This window comes from Dreissena polymorpha, chromosome 9, assembly GCF_020536995.1.
Source record: "Dreissena polymorpha isolate Duluth1 chromosome 9, UMN_Dpol_1.0, whole genome shotgun sequence".
NCBI classification, from domain to species: domain Eukaryota; kingdom Metazoa; phylum Mollusca; class Bivalvia; order Myida; family Dreissenidae; genus Dreissena; species Dreissena polymorpha.
In genome coordinates, this window is record NC_068363.1 from 22,845,744 (window position 1) to 22,865,206 (window position 19,463).

Consider the following 19,463-nt stretch of genomic DNA (forward strand, 5'->3'; position numbering starts at 1 on the left):
GACACAACGGATATCTCCATACCCGCCTCTGAAATGATACAATATTAATATTTTTAACAATGTAATACATCGTTGGTGAACATTGAATTGGTTAACTACATGGTGTTAATTGGCTGCGTTTATGTTGCATTAAATCTTAAATGTTCGTTCTTGTTGTCGTTGTTATAACATACAAACATACAATTTGGACTGTATTATGGTATTTAATTAAAACATTTGGTAAAAAAATGTATAGTATATACCATCTTTTATGCAATGGACAAACCATTAATTTTAATAAAGCTTCTTAAATTCCTTAAAACATATGAACAATATTAATACTGATACAGTCAATGCGATTCAAACATTTAGGAGGAAGTGTTTTTTGTACGCTACAACGTTATACATGTCCATAAATTTTCAAATATATAAACTTAAAATAATGTACAAAACGGAGTAAAAATGTGCAAAATTCATTTAAAATTTAAAATATACTTGTGTTTTAGCATCTGTGAAATAAAACACAATATATAGTTTCTCAATCATAAAGTTAAAAAATAAACTTCTATCTACCAGGAAGATCGGCAGCGGTCATCCCGATTCCGCTCAATTTAAATGTAAAGCTTTCGCAGGCACGGGTGTCGTTTTCAGAGGAAATGGGGCACATTTAAGCAGCGACTGTGTTCCCTTGGCATGACGGGTTGCTGTACTGAGCCAGAATGGTCCCCAACATTTGATCGACGATGCTAGAGACCTCGGACGGCATGTTGATCAGCTTAAATCCCACGTGAATGCACTGCGGACATTCTGAAATAATTGTTACTGAAGATGTGTAAGGTAAACGCGTGCATTTTTTGATGTGCGTGTTATTTGCGATTTTAAAATTAAGCAATTTTATATGAACAACCTACACGTCTAAACACAGGTTTTTAAGAAAATACAGTTAATTAGCGTAAAGTTATTATACTTGAAATGTTTATAAAATACGTGTGTATAATTATGTCAACACACAACCTGTTTGCACCTTTTCACAGACTATGATAAAAAATATGTATTATGCCTACTGTCTTTACTTATATAGGTTTTGTCAATAAACAGCTCCAATATAAGATACGGTATGTGTAATACAAGAAACGTGTTGTACCGGCTGTCGCTCATTTAAAACCACGATCACGCTCACCAATACTACATACGTGCTGTATTATGCTATATAAAAAATTCAACCACAAACAGTACCATACGCTGGTCATGCACAATAGGAAGACCCTAAAAACAAGTAACATTGGTGTAAACACGTTAAAATACAAACATTCGGCAACTTTTAAGCATCTAAATATCGTTATACGATGTCACTTTCGTTTTGTGGATGATATCGAGTCAAAATCATATTTATTCGGTTGCGTTCATTTGCATAATTTATACAAGCGATCCCAGAAATCTGCTGCCGTCATGCTTCCGATGCTGACCAAATCCGATCTCCCGTTCGCCCGTAAATGTTCAGATATTTCTCAAGAAATAAAAATAAAATTATTTGTGGCACAAACAAATAAAAACGACAATTTGTATCTCGTTAAATCAATGTTACCAGACAACATCTAACGTTATTTTTTTTTATTTTGCAAAAATGAACAATGATTTGTGTATGGGTTGGCTTTATTTTACGAAATTTTCGATAGTTTTGAGCGTGATCGTTACTTTATATCGCGATTAGGGTCAGTAACTCTTCTGAGATTATTGCAGAATAAGATCCTTATAAGACACGTTATAATTTGAAAGAAATATATTTAATAAGTTATTATCTGTGTTCGTGTAAGATATCGGTGTAATTATTCATAAAGATATTGCTGTTTGATAATTTGTTATCTACTTATTTGGTTAATATACTTTTAAATATATTTAAGAAAATAAGCATAATTCACAAATACATTTGATGTTTGCCTATTACACTATCCTTTTTTAAGTTAATATTCTTTTCAAATTCATTACAAAATTCGTCTTACATCCATTCAATAATATTTCACAAACTTCATAGTCAGAATTAGTTAAATAGCTTTTCATCAAAAACAACAGACACCTAAGTCATACCTACATTACTATTACACGCCTGTATTTCGGAATTATATTCGCTGGAACAATAGTTACCATTTTCCCGGCAATCCGCAGTTAACATTATCGACGAAAACAATCCGCGACATAATGATTTGCTTCACTGTATGTTATACTTAGCACTTACGTTACAATGTAGAGGTGTTAAATTATAATCAATAAGTGAACTATTTAAATACTTCAGCGATAAAATCAAATATAATAACAAAATTGTGGAAGAGATATGTCAAACTAATCCTAACGCATATATCGATGTTATTATTCATATAGATATTACTGTTTGATAATTTGTTATATAATTATTTGGTTAATATTCTATTTAAATTCATACAAAAATCGTCTACTTTAATATATATTAATTCAATACTTCGTCACAAATTACATGGTCAGAATTAGTAATTCAGTTTTTCATCAGACCAAAAGATGACGCAATCACATCCATAATAATAGTTCTACTCCTGTCTGTCGGAATAATATTCAATGGAACCAGGTTTACCAGATTCGCGGCAATCCACTGTTAACATTATCGACACAAAAACCCCGAGACAGAACGATTTCCTTCACCGTAAATTCTTGTTAGCATAGTCGTTGAAAAGTAAAAATATTGAAATACAAAATAAAATAAAGTAAACTATTAAACTAATCTGTGTTAAACAGATATAAATTGATATATAAATATAAGAAGTAAAAAAAATATTCTTACCTAATCCACTTGTCAACGGTATACAGTGGTAGAATTCCAGCAGGTAAATTACCGATAACAACGCTTTAACGCATAAATTCATATTTCTGTTAATCTTAGTTCGCTTTCCATTGTTAATGTGTTAATGACTGAAATGTTACCCTCTCTTTTATACGCTGTGCCACATCAACGTTAAAATCTGAGGAAATTTCAAGTATATGGATATGGTATTGTGCAACACTATTTCATCGAAATCAGCGCTATTTTCTGACACATTAAACCTTGCGAAATGAAAAATATTCGCTGTAACGTAACTTGTATACGTTATGCCACAGCAACGTCAACAACTGGGGAAAGCCCACGTATCGTCGCGGTTTTGGTATTATGCGAAAATATTTCATCGAAATCGCCGCTCCTGTCTTACGAATCGTACATTGCGAAATGTAAAACTTTTCACGTAAAATCAATGTCTCGGAACGTAAGATTACATTATATTGTGTAAGCTTAATAAACGTAAACACCAAGAGCAAAGTGGTTAAACGTACCGTTAAACTCGGTCAATTACCTGCAGTATTCTATTTTATTAACGCAACAGTCAAATACAACTATGCATACAAACAGTCCTATCGTATCATGGGATTGTGTGTGGCAGCGTAATTATGTATTTCGCTCAGATTGTTGTGTATTAAAATTGATTAATAATACTTACCCGAAAAACACAGCACAAAATATGCCTAAAAGGTAAAGATGTTCGACAATAAAATATAATTATGTGCTACGATAGTTGCTAATTTCAAGAGAGAATTGATGTTGGAGGAATGTTCATATTTTTTTTTTAAATTACTATTAGTACAGATATATGTAAAATAAAATCATATTGATTGTATGCTTATAATTGTTCCATACATTAATTATTGGACTCAAACAATCTAAATAACGAGGAACCTAATTCATGTTATCTTTATAAAATGTATATACGCATTTAGAAATAATGCAAAATGTGAACGAATACAAAAGTAAAGTCAATTTTAAATCATTCGAGCATTACAATATGTTTATAATTGATCGCATGAATCAAAAAAGTAATATTAAAACTCAAGAAAAAATTACAAGTTGTCTGATTCCTGTTACTTACAACTAAAATTATACGATGAAAGAAATTCCTAAATTAAAACACTAGTTTAATGATTAAAGTAGTGTGAAAAGGACGTAACAAGGGAAATATAAATGCGTTACTCAAGTAAGCATATCAACTTTTCTTCTTTATTCATATTGTGTATTTAAAAAAGTCACGTGAGATAAAGATGCTGACACCAACCAGTACATTTGTAACTATGAATCAGGATGGATTTAAGTTTGAAAACCAATACGTATCATCAACTTATCTTCGCCTGTTGTCCCGTCTTGGACATTGTCCGCCGCCGAGCTCCCTCCTAGCTTCACATATATATGGGCATGGTTAATATACAACCGCTTACATGTGTATATTAAGATATAAGTTTGTACATATTTGTGTTATGAATAATACTCAAATGCGGAATTAAATTCACTTTCAATGTGTTTATATTGTGATTAACAGTGTGAATTAATATAATGAATGGGGCAATTCAGTAAATATTAATGTTGGAAGTTGACGAGTATGCATTAAAAATTAATCATTATTATGAACTTATATAATTGAAGGATGTGAACTAAAAATATATGCGATAGATTGTAAATGGCTTGCACACCAATACGCACGTTTTGTAACATTAAATTACCTTATTATACAAATGCTTATATATTAATTGTATCGTTACAAACTTAAACAGTTTAAACAAAATAGTGTGATTATGTGTAATGTAAAAGTACATAAAGAAAAGTGTCACTGGCAAAAAAGCTTTCCGGAAAAAGTATGCTTAATGTTTAGGTTACAACAATGTCCTAAATGACAAGCTAGCAAGACAAAGTTTGCCAAATTGTTTCGGAAACAAAGTTTTCCAATAGATCAGACATTTAGTCACTAAACATAATAAACTGTATTATATATTCTTACTTAGTGCATAGCTATTTTGCAATTCATGTTAATGCCGAATGAAAAATGAATAATGTGGATACTTATTACAAAGACGTAGCGATCTAATGCAATACAACTAATTTATATAACCAAATAGGTTATTACCATAGCAATCACAAGTTGCTTCTAATAAAGAATAAACAAATTACGTAAATATTGATCACATTTGAATTAGCGTTCGATCGTGATGTGTTGTTTTTTCACTTATTTCCAGCGAATGGGAGGCAATGCATATCGTATTAGAATAATAATCTTATAAAAAATGACTTGCAGCGTATTTTGTGCAGAAGCAATGAGATAGTTCTATTCTGTTATGTTTGAATTGATAATTTATGAGACGAGTATCGTAGTTTGGTTAGACAAAATCGCAAATCGGTAAAAACATATTTAGATACGATTCACAATATAACGCGCGTTTAAATTAAGTGTCCTCATTAATAAATTTCTATTATTTATTGCATTAAATCAATAGTGTTCAAAATATCTACTACCGTTTAAGCGTTAACTTAAACACAATATTTAAGATATCGAATTTAACAGGAGGGATAGTGTCTCTTACGTATGAAAATCCCTCCGTATCCAACGGTGTTTTCCCGTTTATAAGCCCAGTTGTTTTAACTCTTCATTTTCCTTCATACTCTTACAATGTTCGTTAAAATGCGATATGGATATGTTATTTTATTACATTATTTTACACCATAACGTTTTTATACCTACGTATCTGTTTATGTAGGCTGATACCTTTAAATTTTCCCATATACTCACAAGCTGCAACATGACTATTTTATTTAGAGAAGTATTATACCGAATTGTAGATGTTACCTTTCTAATTGAGTCAACGTGTCGATCACTCTCATTCGCATCTACTAGTTTAGGAATGCATCAATGCATCACAAATGCATCAAAAAGTTGGCATACAAAATTTTGTTTAATTATTCTTTAACACATTTAGGGCGTTAAGACCTTTCCATAATCAGCTATGACTGGTAGTGAACCCGTGTAATTTGATATTGCACATTTGGTGTACCTAAATAATTTATTACATCACCTATATCTAGCTGTTCGACTGTAATTCTCCACTTTATATTGTCAGAATTCGGCCCTATTTTTTACATACCATTACCTAAGATTTGCTGATAGTAACCTCGAGTCCCAAAACATCCCAATGTTCACTTAAATGTTAAAAACTTTGTTGTAGGTCATACAGATTTGCTAAATATAACCATCACATATGCAAAAGCAAACGTATCTATATAATGTCGTCATTTAACAGTCAATAATTGATGTATCTTTTTAAATTAGCTCTATGTTAATATTTCAAATAAAAGAAATAGCACCGATGCAAATCCCCCCTACCCCCATTTGCGCCCAAACTCACATTTATCCTAATCTGATTTTTTCAGTTGTTAAAACATTTAACTTACAATGAACAATATTTAATGATGTTTATTAATTAACCGTCTATACTTGCGTGTTAAAGCTTAAACTAAGTTATTGTTAAATATACCAAAATCCAATGCACATTTATATCTAAAAACAGCAGAACAGACGACCAGTCGTATACACGATATTGTAAATGATAGCAATCAGTACGCACATTGCAACAACTGTCGAACGGACCGTGCTCAAACCGTATTGTCTGTCGATTAAATATTCGATTAGGTTATTAAATCGACTATTCTTGTTTAATGTTTGGTCATTAACCTTCTAGGGCTATCCTCTCATAATTGCGTGCATTACTAGGGTAATTCCTTTCAAAACAGGCAGATTTAAGCTATTGGGCCATTTTGTAGGGGAAAATCCTGAATTAAGTAAAGCGTACAAGATAACTGTTCCACACATACTGATTGCATACACAACTCTCAATGAAATACTCGCGTAACAGATAATCAATCAATCATACAATTTATAGCGTTTAACTTACTGGACTGCATTTCGTCTATCGAAATTGGACTTTCTGGTTTTTCGTTTCGGCACTGATTGGTTTTTAAATTAGACTGCAAATGGTTTCTGCTTGAATATGATTTTCACTTTTAAACTTGCTCTGAAGAGAAGAAAAAAAATCGACATCAAAGATAACGATTTCATAAGTCTTTTTTATTTTGCTTATAAGCTTACAAAACTATTTACGTTTTGAGTGTCGATGTCTTAACCTTATTTGCTTTTATATCTTGTTTTGTTTCGCTGTAGCAGAATGTTTGAATATCTCTTTCTCATTTATCACGATCACTCATCGAGTGCATCGCTAGAACTGTTTAACACGGGTAAATGTTAGCATTGGTCGAAATTCATGACAGTGCTGATCCATCCAGAATATGAGTGTATAAGGTGCATTTATCCATCTGAGTATGATTAAAACTATATGTTAAGTCTTCTTCGCGTTGTAGTTATGACACTAGAACCACGTGAACTCATAAATGGATACGCGTCCAAGACATCATTCAATTTGCTTAATCTGCAGTCATCTATTATCAATGATATAAACATTTCAAGGAACTTTGCAAATAATCAATTAATATGCGAATCCATTGAATTTGGTGAAAGTTGAGAATCGCTCACGTAACGCTTTTCATTTACCAGATTAAATCATCAATCACAGACTATAAAATGACGAATAATCCCTACTCGAGCGTGTCAATAGCTGGCATAAAATGACTTTTCGATTGGAATTGATTACTGTTTGTTTTGTTAGATATCAAATACATTGGCATTTCGTGAACAGTGACTGCTAAAGCATGCATACATACTTGATAACTATTGACCTTCAAAAATATATTTCCAATACCTCAACATGACAAACACCTTTATGCAATATAATGTTAGATTAATTTGAATGTAATCTTATTTGAGTGAAATCAATTAAAAAGTACATACGCCGTATTGACGTCATACATGTTTCAACCACCGAACATAAATAACAAATATCAAAAGCAGCAACATAGTTTTTGTAATTAATACTTATATATACAGGTTATGCTTTTCTGGTAAATGTGTTTGAGCCCTACCAACTACCATATAGCGTTTGCATTATCAGAACCAGTGAACGACCTTAAACCTAGTGTAGCAAGTAAAGAAGAATTACTCAACATACTTAACAACAGAGCAACATACACACCACCATCAAAACCAACGATAACAGAACACACTTATATACACTGGACGTAATACTGCTACTAGTTCGAATTTACTGTATTGATTATTTGGTCCGTAGTTAATAAATTGCATAAACATTCGCAATGTACTAGTGTTTTTTTTTCAAAGCATGTCGTTCCTGTTGTATACCTTTACATTTACTGAACTTTGTAGCCTAACAATTCTTATTTAAATCGCGTTGACTACGGTCAGTAAATTATCCTTTTAACATTAGGTTACAAATGGCTCAACGTCCAAAGACATATGTGCATTCACTTATTGAAGGTGGCCTTAGTTTTGTTCTTATAAAATTTAGGAACAACATCACGTCACACAATTCTCAAAACGATACAAGTGTTAATTTGATTAAACTATACAGGTGGTATTGTGGTAAATTTGTGGTTAATATTGTGTTCTGCAAAAATAACTGTACACTTCTCTGGTTGTATTTATCTAGGTATTTATGTCAGATGTCGAGCTAAATGGGCTTTATTAATGGGATATAGTTCGTTATTATCCTCACACACGGAAAATAGTGTCATTCTGTCTGCGCTGTTCAATTTTTTGAAACTTTGCAAATAATTTAGTACATTCATTTATTCATTGCATTCATTTATGTAGTACTGATTAAATTGATATGTAATACTTACACACTTACATATGAAGATTGATTTAAGTAGACAATATTAAACAGATTTGAATAACATTTTTAGCTGTGTTTGGAACATTGGATTAAGCAATATAACCAAGAAAATTCGACACGAAAAGACGCGAGTATCTTTCACATACTTTATACAGATAAGCACATGGGAGATTCGCTCAATTCCCATACACTTATACGGGAGTTTATTTACAAAACACGTGACCTGCGTCCGACTGCATCACATGCTAACTTGACAGATGTATACAAGTGCGGAATCATCCATGCATGCACTATTCACATATGTTGGTTACAACGCACGCAACTCAAACACATTTGCGAGGTTAACACGTCACATGGCTTCAAGGTTTTCTATTCATATAACTTAATTAATTCGCGTACGGCATTTAATTAGCAACTTAAACATGTAGAAAAAATATTTGTATAACAATTAACTTCAACGATAACGAACAATTGTAAATGTTTTGTTGGGCACGAATATTAAGCAGATTCAACTTTTAATTCTGACATCTTGTATATGAATAGTTACGTTAATATTTACATAAAGTTATATTTATATTTCATTTGAATGTAATAGAAAATTAAAGTGCACTGGGTAGCAAACACTAATGTCAATTATCGGATGATACAACACTTTGGAATATTATATTGGGGATAGGATAAATGCTTCAACGGCAATTTATTTTCACCTACAAAATCTCTACTGCGTGTTGATGCAAGTTCAAAATTAAGGTAATCACGTTTTCTGGGCGACTCGTGAATTGGTATTCTTCCATGCTGTACATTTGGGGACTTTTGTAACTCAACATTTTTCAAACTTGAATATCTCAGTAATGAGTTAAGAGTTCGATTTAAAATTACACATGTCATCATTCGACTAAATTATGTGCAAGATAACGATACAATAATTCATCCGTGACAATGGGCGCTTTTACGCGTGAGCTGGCTGTGGTTTCATCGTTTTACACGTGAACATGGTGAAACGCGATGTTCCTAATCTCGTTTAAATTTCTTCATGTAAGGTGGGTTTATACACCAGGAAAACATAACATTAATTTAAAAATCAATATGTCTTGTATATATGTTCACGAGCGCAACAGCGCAATAGGCAAGTTGCAGGCAACCTTCACCACTATCTGAAGCATCCGATCGTCACGGATGAATGGTTTTATCGTTCGCATGCACATTCTGGATTTTCGTAATTAAGAAGTTGTCTCCCATTCGGGAAGGTATCACGAGTATCCCGGGTAAAAAGCGGTCCGTCTCAAATGCGAATATGACTTCTATCCGCGGATTGACCGAAAAGTGCGGATATGGACGAATACAGGCAATATCGACACTTTTTTCTGCAATGTTTAATAAAAAAAAATACACAATATGTGTTAAATATGTTAGTATTGTCTCAAAATATAACAATTTAATAGACATTATCATTTTTCCAACATAATATCACTTTAAAATCGATAATCCACCGAATCCAACAAATGTCCTCTATATATTATAGTTTATTAGTACGTACAAATATGCACGTCATTTTATTTATTCAAATGAACAAAGGATATCGTAGTGCTACATTTAAATGTTTCAAGAATGATTATAACCATTATAGTTGCGCTGTTATTGAAAAGCAATGCATGTCCCGCTAAAATTTTAGATTTTTCGTTAATATTATGTTTTATAAGTAAATGTAACAGCTGTAATATTGATCTTTAAAATATAGGCTTCGTATTTTAACTTTTCGGGATATTGAATATGAACTGTTGAAATATTAACGAAAAATCTAAAACTTTTGCGGGACATGCATTGCTTTTCAATAACAGCGCTAATATAATGGTTATAATAATTCTTGAAACATTTAAATGTAGCACTACGATATCCTTTGTTCATTTGAATAAATTAAATAACGTGCATATTTTTACGTACCAATAAAATATAATATAGAGTAACAATCAAATATAAGATATTTTACTATGCATATTAAATACATACTGTATATTTTTCATTGAACATTCGGTCTTTTCGTAATTAACGTCGAGCAAGAGTTGTCGTTCGTGCGGGAAGGTATTGTTTACTTCCGGTTGTCAAAAGTTATAAGCGCGTAAATTTCAACAAAGTTAGTATGGATTCTATAATAACATCGGCAAATTTAATTTCAATAAATAATAAAACAACTGTCGAGGATGTGTTGAACTATTCCAAAGTAGAAATTCAAGCGTTTTTACGCGCAAATAATGTTAAAATTAGTGGAAGCAAGTTGACACTTGCCCAACGGGTAGTAGATACGATCGGATCGCGGTGTTACATTGTGTCGGGTTGTGCACCACAGTCGTCATCTTCTGGTGTTGAAACTCCCGAAATAGCTGAGCTCCGAGCAGGATGGACTGGGACTTCATTTCATTTCCCTACAGTGAAGCTTAGCGACATCGAGAGCTACTTACTGCACAGTAGCCACCGCACAGAAGATGCCGAAAAAATGCAGTGCTACAGACAATACATCAGGGGTCTCATTTTTTATAAAGAAGGATTTATCCACAAAATTATGATAAATTCCATAAGCGACAGCAGCAAGCACTGCTACATTCGCTCCAAATGTTATCCTTCAATGCAGCAAGGTGTCTATAAGCAATGGATTTTAATGACCATGACTTTAAAGTTGTGAAGGCATACTGCACATGCCCTGCAGCGTAATTATATAATTATTCAGGACGTTTATACTTGAAATATCGTTTTGGTTTTCTTAAGTAGGGAAACCAGATATATTGCTCACAGATACATTTGCTCGTATAAACATGTATGTCATACATTCTCTGAGTGCAGACAAAGGAGTCATGATGAGTGATTACTGTATTATAAACATTTAGCCACTTACCAGGCAATAAAAGAAAAATAACAATTACAATAAAATTCACAAATTTTTTATTCAAGTCATTGTCAACTCGTACACTTTTCATTTAAATAATTTTTCATGTAAAGAACATTATTTCTATTTAACAAAATTTGCATCTGAATGTATTTGAGAATAATGTTTGCATAATAACAACTATATAATTACAATGTGCCATAACCCAACAATTCAGTTTGCCACAAATCCTTATTTAAAGAAGAAAGAGTCAATTACATAAATGAGTCGTGTTCTGAGGAAACTGGACATATTGAATGCATGTGCAAACAGTGTCGTCCCAGATAAGCCTGTGCAGTCCGCACAGGCTTATCCGGGACGACACTTTCTGCCAAAAGCCTAAACTGAATTTTTGCTAAGAAGAGACATCATTTAAAACAAAAATTCAATATAAGCGGAAATTGTTAACCCTGATCAGCCTGTGCACAAGCATTATGTCCAGTTTTCTCAGAACACAACTCATATTTGATCAAATTACACCTTGAGTTTTTTTATAAGTAAAATACGTGTTATCTGATATTGCCTTCTACAAGAATATTAAATATTTACTTATTCAATTATATTATTTCTTGTACTGGAGATAATTTCTACATATTATCCCTTACCAGTAATTTTATAATCTTATATCTCACTGCAAAAAAAATCTATATATATATGTTTCATCAGTGAATTTAGTGTATTTTGCAATATTTTATCTTAATATCCGCAGTATTTTGATAAATAATTTAAAGTTATAGGGATTTTGGGGGGATTTTGGTTATTACGGGTATTTTGGTATTTCTACACACCGCATTTTTTTACCAAACAATAACACATTTGTAATAGAATTTTCAAAATTAAGATAAATACCAAAAGTTTTATCGAAATATGTCATAATTTCACAAATATGGGGTTGGCTGAATTTATAGGAATGGGTGAAACTATAGGCAGAAGGATACTTGTATATACCCTTTTTTGCATGCGGACATCCAGTGATTACATAACATGCTACATATCTATTACTTACGAATGCAAATATTTTCTGGAATGGGCTGTAATATGGTACTCTCCTTTCTCTCATGTTTTGGAAGAACTCTGCGCTGAGGTAAATTCTCAGTCGGAACTTTTTTACGATTGACAGAGTTAGGTCCGATGCCGTCTGCAAAGTGGTCCGAACATATCCGTGTGTACAACGTTGGGAACCAATTCTTCCGGCTTATTGCCATTACCCAAGCTTTTCTTGTACATGGGTCCTTCGGCATTTTATGTTAAACCACTTTCTTTGAAAATTTACCCACTCTGCCGCTAAAATCATAGCACTCAAAGATAGAGCAGTAGTCTTTCCCCATTGTTTATATTGACACCGGAAGTGGGTAAACCTTCCAGCACGAACGACAACTCTGTTTACACGGAATTACGAAAATCCAGAATTGAAATGAACATTGCAGAAAAAGTGTCGATATTGCTTATATTCGTCCATATCCGCACGTTTCGGTCATATCCGCGGATATGAGTCATATACGCATTTTAGACGGACCGCTTTTTACCCGGGATACTCGTGATACCTTCCCGAATGGGAGACAACTTCTTTATAACGAAAAGACCGAATACTGTAGTCAAATAATCACATGTATAGTTATAAATAAAACAATTCACTCATAACTGAGATATTTAAGTTTGAAAAAATGCTGCTTTCGAAAAGTCGACAAGTGTAGTAAGTACAACGCTTTATAATTACAATAGAATATCAATTTCATAATCATCGGTGGGTTTTTACACATGAAAAACATAACATTAAGACAGTTGATATATTGTTGCAAAATACAAGTGCGTGAAAAGACCAGACGACCGCACACGCAAAAAGAATGTGATACCGATAACCAACGTTGTTCTGTTGTTAAATGAAGGCAATGTATTGCAGACACATTACTTTAACGGTATGTGTTAGTCACATTTTGTATACAAACATTGCGAATAGTTCTTTCACAACTGAAGATCATAAATGAATAAAAGACATTCAGTTCATATCCTCTGTCATACCTGTTAAAAAGATAGCGTTGACGAATATCATTATACCTTATGCAATGGAAGAATTCATGAAATTCATTGTCATGAAATAAAATAGTACTATCGTTTAAGAAACATATATAAATTCGTTGTTCTCGGTGAATATGTATGCGTCTACCTACTTATATTCTAAGTTTATGAATGGAATATCTAAATTTTGAAAATGATTTCTTATAAATAGAAGGCATATCCATAACTAAATACCGTTCAACATTAAGACGAGATTTAAATGTTTATAATTATAACATGTACTGGAAACACTAATATAATTATGCCATTTCTGGGTATAGTAGTCGATAAGTCTTTGTTAAAACATACCGATACATACATAACATTTTAGAATTTCCTGAGAGATCCAGGCATACTCAAAACCATGCTCGTATAACAAAGTTTTAACCTGTGTGGCCCAATTACATCTTCAACAGTCATCATGTGATTTTAACATTTTATAACACTGGCGTGAGTATATGGTATTTGACATTAGCAGCTTAAAACCAATATTGTATGCAATTTTCTTTATATAATACACAAAGGGGTAGCGTGCCACATAATTCCAGCGCAACCGTGTTATTAGGTGTTCTACATGTATAAACACAAAGATATCTTTCACAAAATCATTATGGACGGTTTGAATTGTATTTACATAGCAATAACCCCATGCCTGTGAGGAGAAGTAACCAGTAGTTTAATGGTAACACGTTTTATCTTTGAGATTAACATCGGCGTTCCCATTATTAGAATTAGTTTTTACCTTAACGCATGAAACAAAAGTCTGTATACATAGCCTTAAGAATGCGTAAAAACATTCCATAAAGATCTGTGTTATGTAATACCTCAAAAATTTTAGCATGGTTAATTCTATCAAATGGTTTTTTTCATCAACGTTTAAACAATAGAATCTGCCGCCTTGTTTAGATAAGAACTTGTGTGCCATAGCCTTTAAACCTACAGTATGAAACCTGAAAGAGATAGTTGAATTCATGAACAAAAAACAGTTTGTGTTTTTTTACAGTTTGAGGTACACTGATTTTGGATAAAACTCAGTTTGCCATCAGTGCCGAATTATGCAGAATTATGCAGAAGCCCAGAAAGTAGCTGACACCCTGTTGATGCTAATGTCAACATGTCTTTAAATGTTGGCAATGTGGATAGTGTCTCCATTACAACATTGATTTTTCTTGCTATGTATTATCATATTTCAGTGTAAAGATGAGGATTTAAATTAGCAACTATAAAACCCCAAACTACATGCGATATACAAATTTATACCATTTCGTGATAATGAAGGGAGTAAGCATACTCAAAGTGTAATTTCATGAGATAGAATTGGTAAACTTTTCTGAAATTCATTAAGTATGTAGACACTGTATTGTGTTGTATAAATATGTGCAATATATGCATTTCATCTCACTACAAGTGACATAAAACGTAATAACAGATTCTTGTTACTAAACGATTTGTTGTCGTTTTTGCCATTTTATCAAGATGAACACAGACATCATTTGAGATCAAATGCACAATTCGCTTCAGACTTCCGTTGGTGGAAACTATGTGACATGTTTTTGCTAAGCTGGCAAATAACAGTGCAAATAAGTGAATTAACAATGTTCTAGTGCTTTACTTGTGTTGAGCTAGGGATAAAACAGTCTTTTTAGTATATACACAGAGGATATATTTGTGAAGAAATGCCGTCTTTTGTTAATAGAACGGAAATTTGAATCGTAATCCGTTATAAACTACACGCTGCATAATTTCAAGAGTAAACAAATATGTGTACACATTGATCAAAGCCACGAGGATCACGACGATCACAGAGTGAACTGAGATAACGGGATTTATTGCACGTTCACATTTATGACATACGTGTGGATAGTATACAGTTCGCGAATAGAAGTGTCCCCACCGAATTCATTCTTTTGTTATGAATACTTCTACGCCTACTACGACGTCGACAAAGAGGAGTGGCTCTGTTCTTTCAACACCCGACACCGTAGGCGACCAGAAAAGAAATCGCATACTTAGTGATTCAATCGCAGAGGAGTACCAATTCACCATAGACACAATGCCACTGGACGCACCTATTGAAAAGGAGCTGTTTGAAACCATATCCAGTGCAGTGAAACAATCCGTTACTGCAAACATGGAACCCATCATTAAAGGACTGATAGACTAAATAGTAGATGGTGTTGTATCAAGTCTTAGAACCAGAATAACCCTGGTAGAAGAAACAAATGAAATCCTCCATAAGGAAAACACACTGTTAACAGATCGTGTCTCTGAGCTACAAAAGAATCGAAGCTGAACAGTACAGCCGTAGAAACAGCCTCAGGATCTCTGGTATTTTCGGAACCCGCTTTAGAAGCTTGAGAGTAAACCGATGAGATTGTGCTAAACCCGCGTAAGAAACTTGGTGCAAACGTCTCCATTAATGAAATTGACAGATCTCCGGAAAGCCGGGAGGTGCTAAGCACCGTCAAATACTTGTGCAATTCATAAGTAACCGGGCTCGTAAAAAGTTGTATCAAGTGAAACGGAAACTGAAACAGTGCAAAGGGAGTGAAGGTTGTTCGTAAATGGAGACCTCACAAAGGAGCGATTTCACATTATTTTTAAAGCGCAGTCACTTGTGCGATCTTCTAAACTTGAAAGTGCCTAGTCGCAAGACGGATTTGTTCTGACTAAGATTGCAAGTCAAGTTGGCTCCAAGATCTACCGAGTCTATAACCAATCTGATCTCGATAACCTCAACAAGATTATTCCGACTCTGATCACTAGATTATTTTGGTGAGTGTACACCGTGGACCTTTACTGCCTTTCAAATTGTAACGCTGTAACTTCAATACATCTACATATAAACCTATTCATGTAAATGGCTATATATTTATTACGGTTCATGAATGCTAATGCTATTAAAGTAATAATATATATGAAGCAAACTCTGTCAAAAAGAAGAATGTTAAACAGTCATCACTAAACATATATTACATGCGTATACTATATTTAAAGTTGATCCCGTAAAACATGTTATCTTAGGTGATAAACTTAGCAAATATATATTTTATATCGAATTTCCTAATGAGTGGACAATATGCATGTTGAATATAAATTTGCATATGTTTATCTAATCAATTGATATGGTACTTAAACTGTATGAACTTCGAAAGTGTCCCTCATAACGCCCTGCAATACCTTTAACTTTCCAAACATTCTTATGTTTACTTGACATAACTTATTGATGTGATATTATTTGATAAAATTGTTGCTGTTGTACCTTACCTCCATTTTCTATTAACGGTATACTAATTATACCCTCTTGCTGTGGCACTTTTACTCTCTTTAAATATTGATGTATACTGGATACAACTCTCTGTTGTTGCTCTTTGCCTCGGATCACATTTGTCATTTATTATTTGATATAACTCCGTGCTCTAACACTTTAACACTCATTACTCTTGATATTTAAAGTAAATATTTATGTCATAGGGATGCTTTATAAGGGTAACACAGTCCTGGCGTAGGTTCGTAATTATATTTAATAATTTTGTTCGTACTGTAAAAAACGGGCATATAAAGATATAACATCTATTTAGAAATATATAAAAACAATCTAACATTAACACACAATACAAAGATTACACATATCAATATCACAATTTGAACTTAATGGGACGCGCTGCGGAAAACAATTCATAAACACTAATGATATAAAGAATAATGTAAAATAGCTTACCACAGTGTCCGATTAATTAATAATTATACCTATTCTTTATAGTAATTATAAAGAGCACTAGATATCTAACCCTCTTAATTTGTGAAAGTTCTGAAGGGTAGTGTGGGACGAAGGAATCTGGCGGAGAAGGAAGAAAAGGTTGAACGAACAACCCAAAAGGAATCTTTCTCTCAATCTTTCTTTCATTCAAACATAAAACATAAAGAACTATTTGGCGCAAACATTAAACAGTGCTCACACGAAAGCACGTGCGGCAGTTGGATACCCTTGGTCGACTTCGTAGATATACATGGTTAAATATGTAAATCCGAAGTATTCCGATTCACCCAACAACAGCATGGGACACACGGATAAACCACAATTGACGAAGACATACTATAAAAACGGAAATGTCGGCGCATGCGCGATGACAATTATACTTTCGCGTGTACTTTAACTATGGAACAGCGCATGAAAAATCAATATACATGTAGCTAAAAACTGACATATAGAAAATGTCAATCTGCGACATTTTCCTCTGCTAAGAGAAAAAATGTCCCCTGACATTTCATTACGCTTCAACTAATAAAAAACCTACAATACCTGCAAAACATACAACTATACAGTACCCAGTATGACCTTATGACGAAATAGTAAACTTGAGATTATGACAAACTGAATAACATGTGAAAACTATTTCTCAAAAGGTATTTGCATTTGAAAATATTTTTGTCAGTGGTGACTTATATTATATAAAGTATACGTATATGCGAACCATTGTGCAATAACATATCCAAAAGAATTGAACAATATCAGTTGTTGCTGTTAAGTGCCACCTTCATCAGCTTAGTATTGGCTTATGTTATCAACCAAGGGAAGCAACTGCAATAGACATATCAGAATTTTATACCGGATATAGTTTTCTGCAACATATATTTCAAGGCTATTGACCAAAATTTAAGTATATTAAAGACTGGTACACTAACACATGAACTTAATTGTGATAACACATAGTACCTGAAATTACAGGTTGTTATTCACTTATCCTTAAAGATAAATACTTAATTTTCTGAAATTAATGGTACTGTTACAATAAAAAACATTCCTTAAAACATACTGTGTCAATACTCTTTTGGAACATCTGCAATTGAACAATACCTTAAAATGACTGTAAAATATGGTAAAAACATCATATGGCGAATAATATTACATGAAATACAATTTTATTCAATAGTAGCCCTAATCACCATTTATGAATGTTAACACACTGTCTCTCTGTTAGACACTCATCTAAATAATCAGTAGAAATGAGAATTTCAAACTGAAACAAGATAAATGTAGTTAATCTGAAACTTGACAAAGATCAGACCTACAAAATAAGACTAATAAAACATTTTACATCTTTTCAAGTTATAAAATGAACGGAAAATACATGTTAAACTGTTTGAAACTGTGACATTCTCCTCTGTCACACAAAATAAATGTAACCCTGGAAGAAATTCTATACATGTGCTGTAATTGGTTGAACCCAATCTTCATACCAATCTGGTTTTCTCCTTGTTCTCTGTGGTCGTTGTGGTAACACTGGCTATGCAGCATGTGGTCGTTGTGGTAACTCCGGCTCTGCAGAGTGCGGTTTTTGGAGTAACACCGGCGTTGGAGACTGTGGTGTATTATTTCTGCTCGGGTCTTCAATCTGAGACTCGCACCTATGATCTAAGGATAAAGATTGGTGTTGACATAATATTACCTGAAAATTGATAATCAGTACCTAGAAAAACTTATTAGAACTAGGTGTGTCCCGCTGAAAATCAAACGCTAGGTTAGACCTACGAGTAGAGTTATTACTGGATTCACCGTCACAAGTAGCACGTCAGATGCTTGATGGTAACTCTGGTCGGGGTAAATTGCCACAGGGCTGTGGTAACGGTCTCCTTCTAGGTGGTATAACATACCTCGGGATTACCTCAATTGTCTCGTAACCGCTGTCTTACTCGGACTCAGATGGAAAGTTGATTTCTTTGTCGTGTCTACTTCCGGTGTTGGTTTCTTCTGTCGTGGTATGGGTGGCCATGTTGTATCCGGGATAGTATCTTCATATGGGGTGGAGTGCAGTGGAAGTAGAAGATTCCTATGTATGGTTTTTACTGGTCCCTTGCCACTCTCCTTCTTCACTCTTTAAAATGGTATCTT

At 33.3% G+C, this 19,463-nt stretch overlaps 1 pseudogene; it reads left to right on the plus strand.

Moving 5' to 3' along the window:
• The first annotated feature begins 10,735 nt into the window (after positions 1 to 10,735).
• Positions 10,736 to 11,304, plus strand: LOC127845912 (uncharacterized; annotated as a pseudogene).
• The last annotated feature ends 8,159 nt before the right edge of the window (positions 11,305 to 19,463 follow it).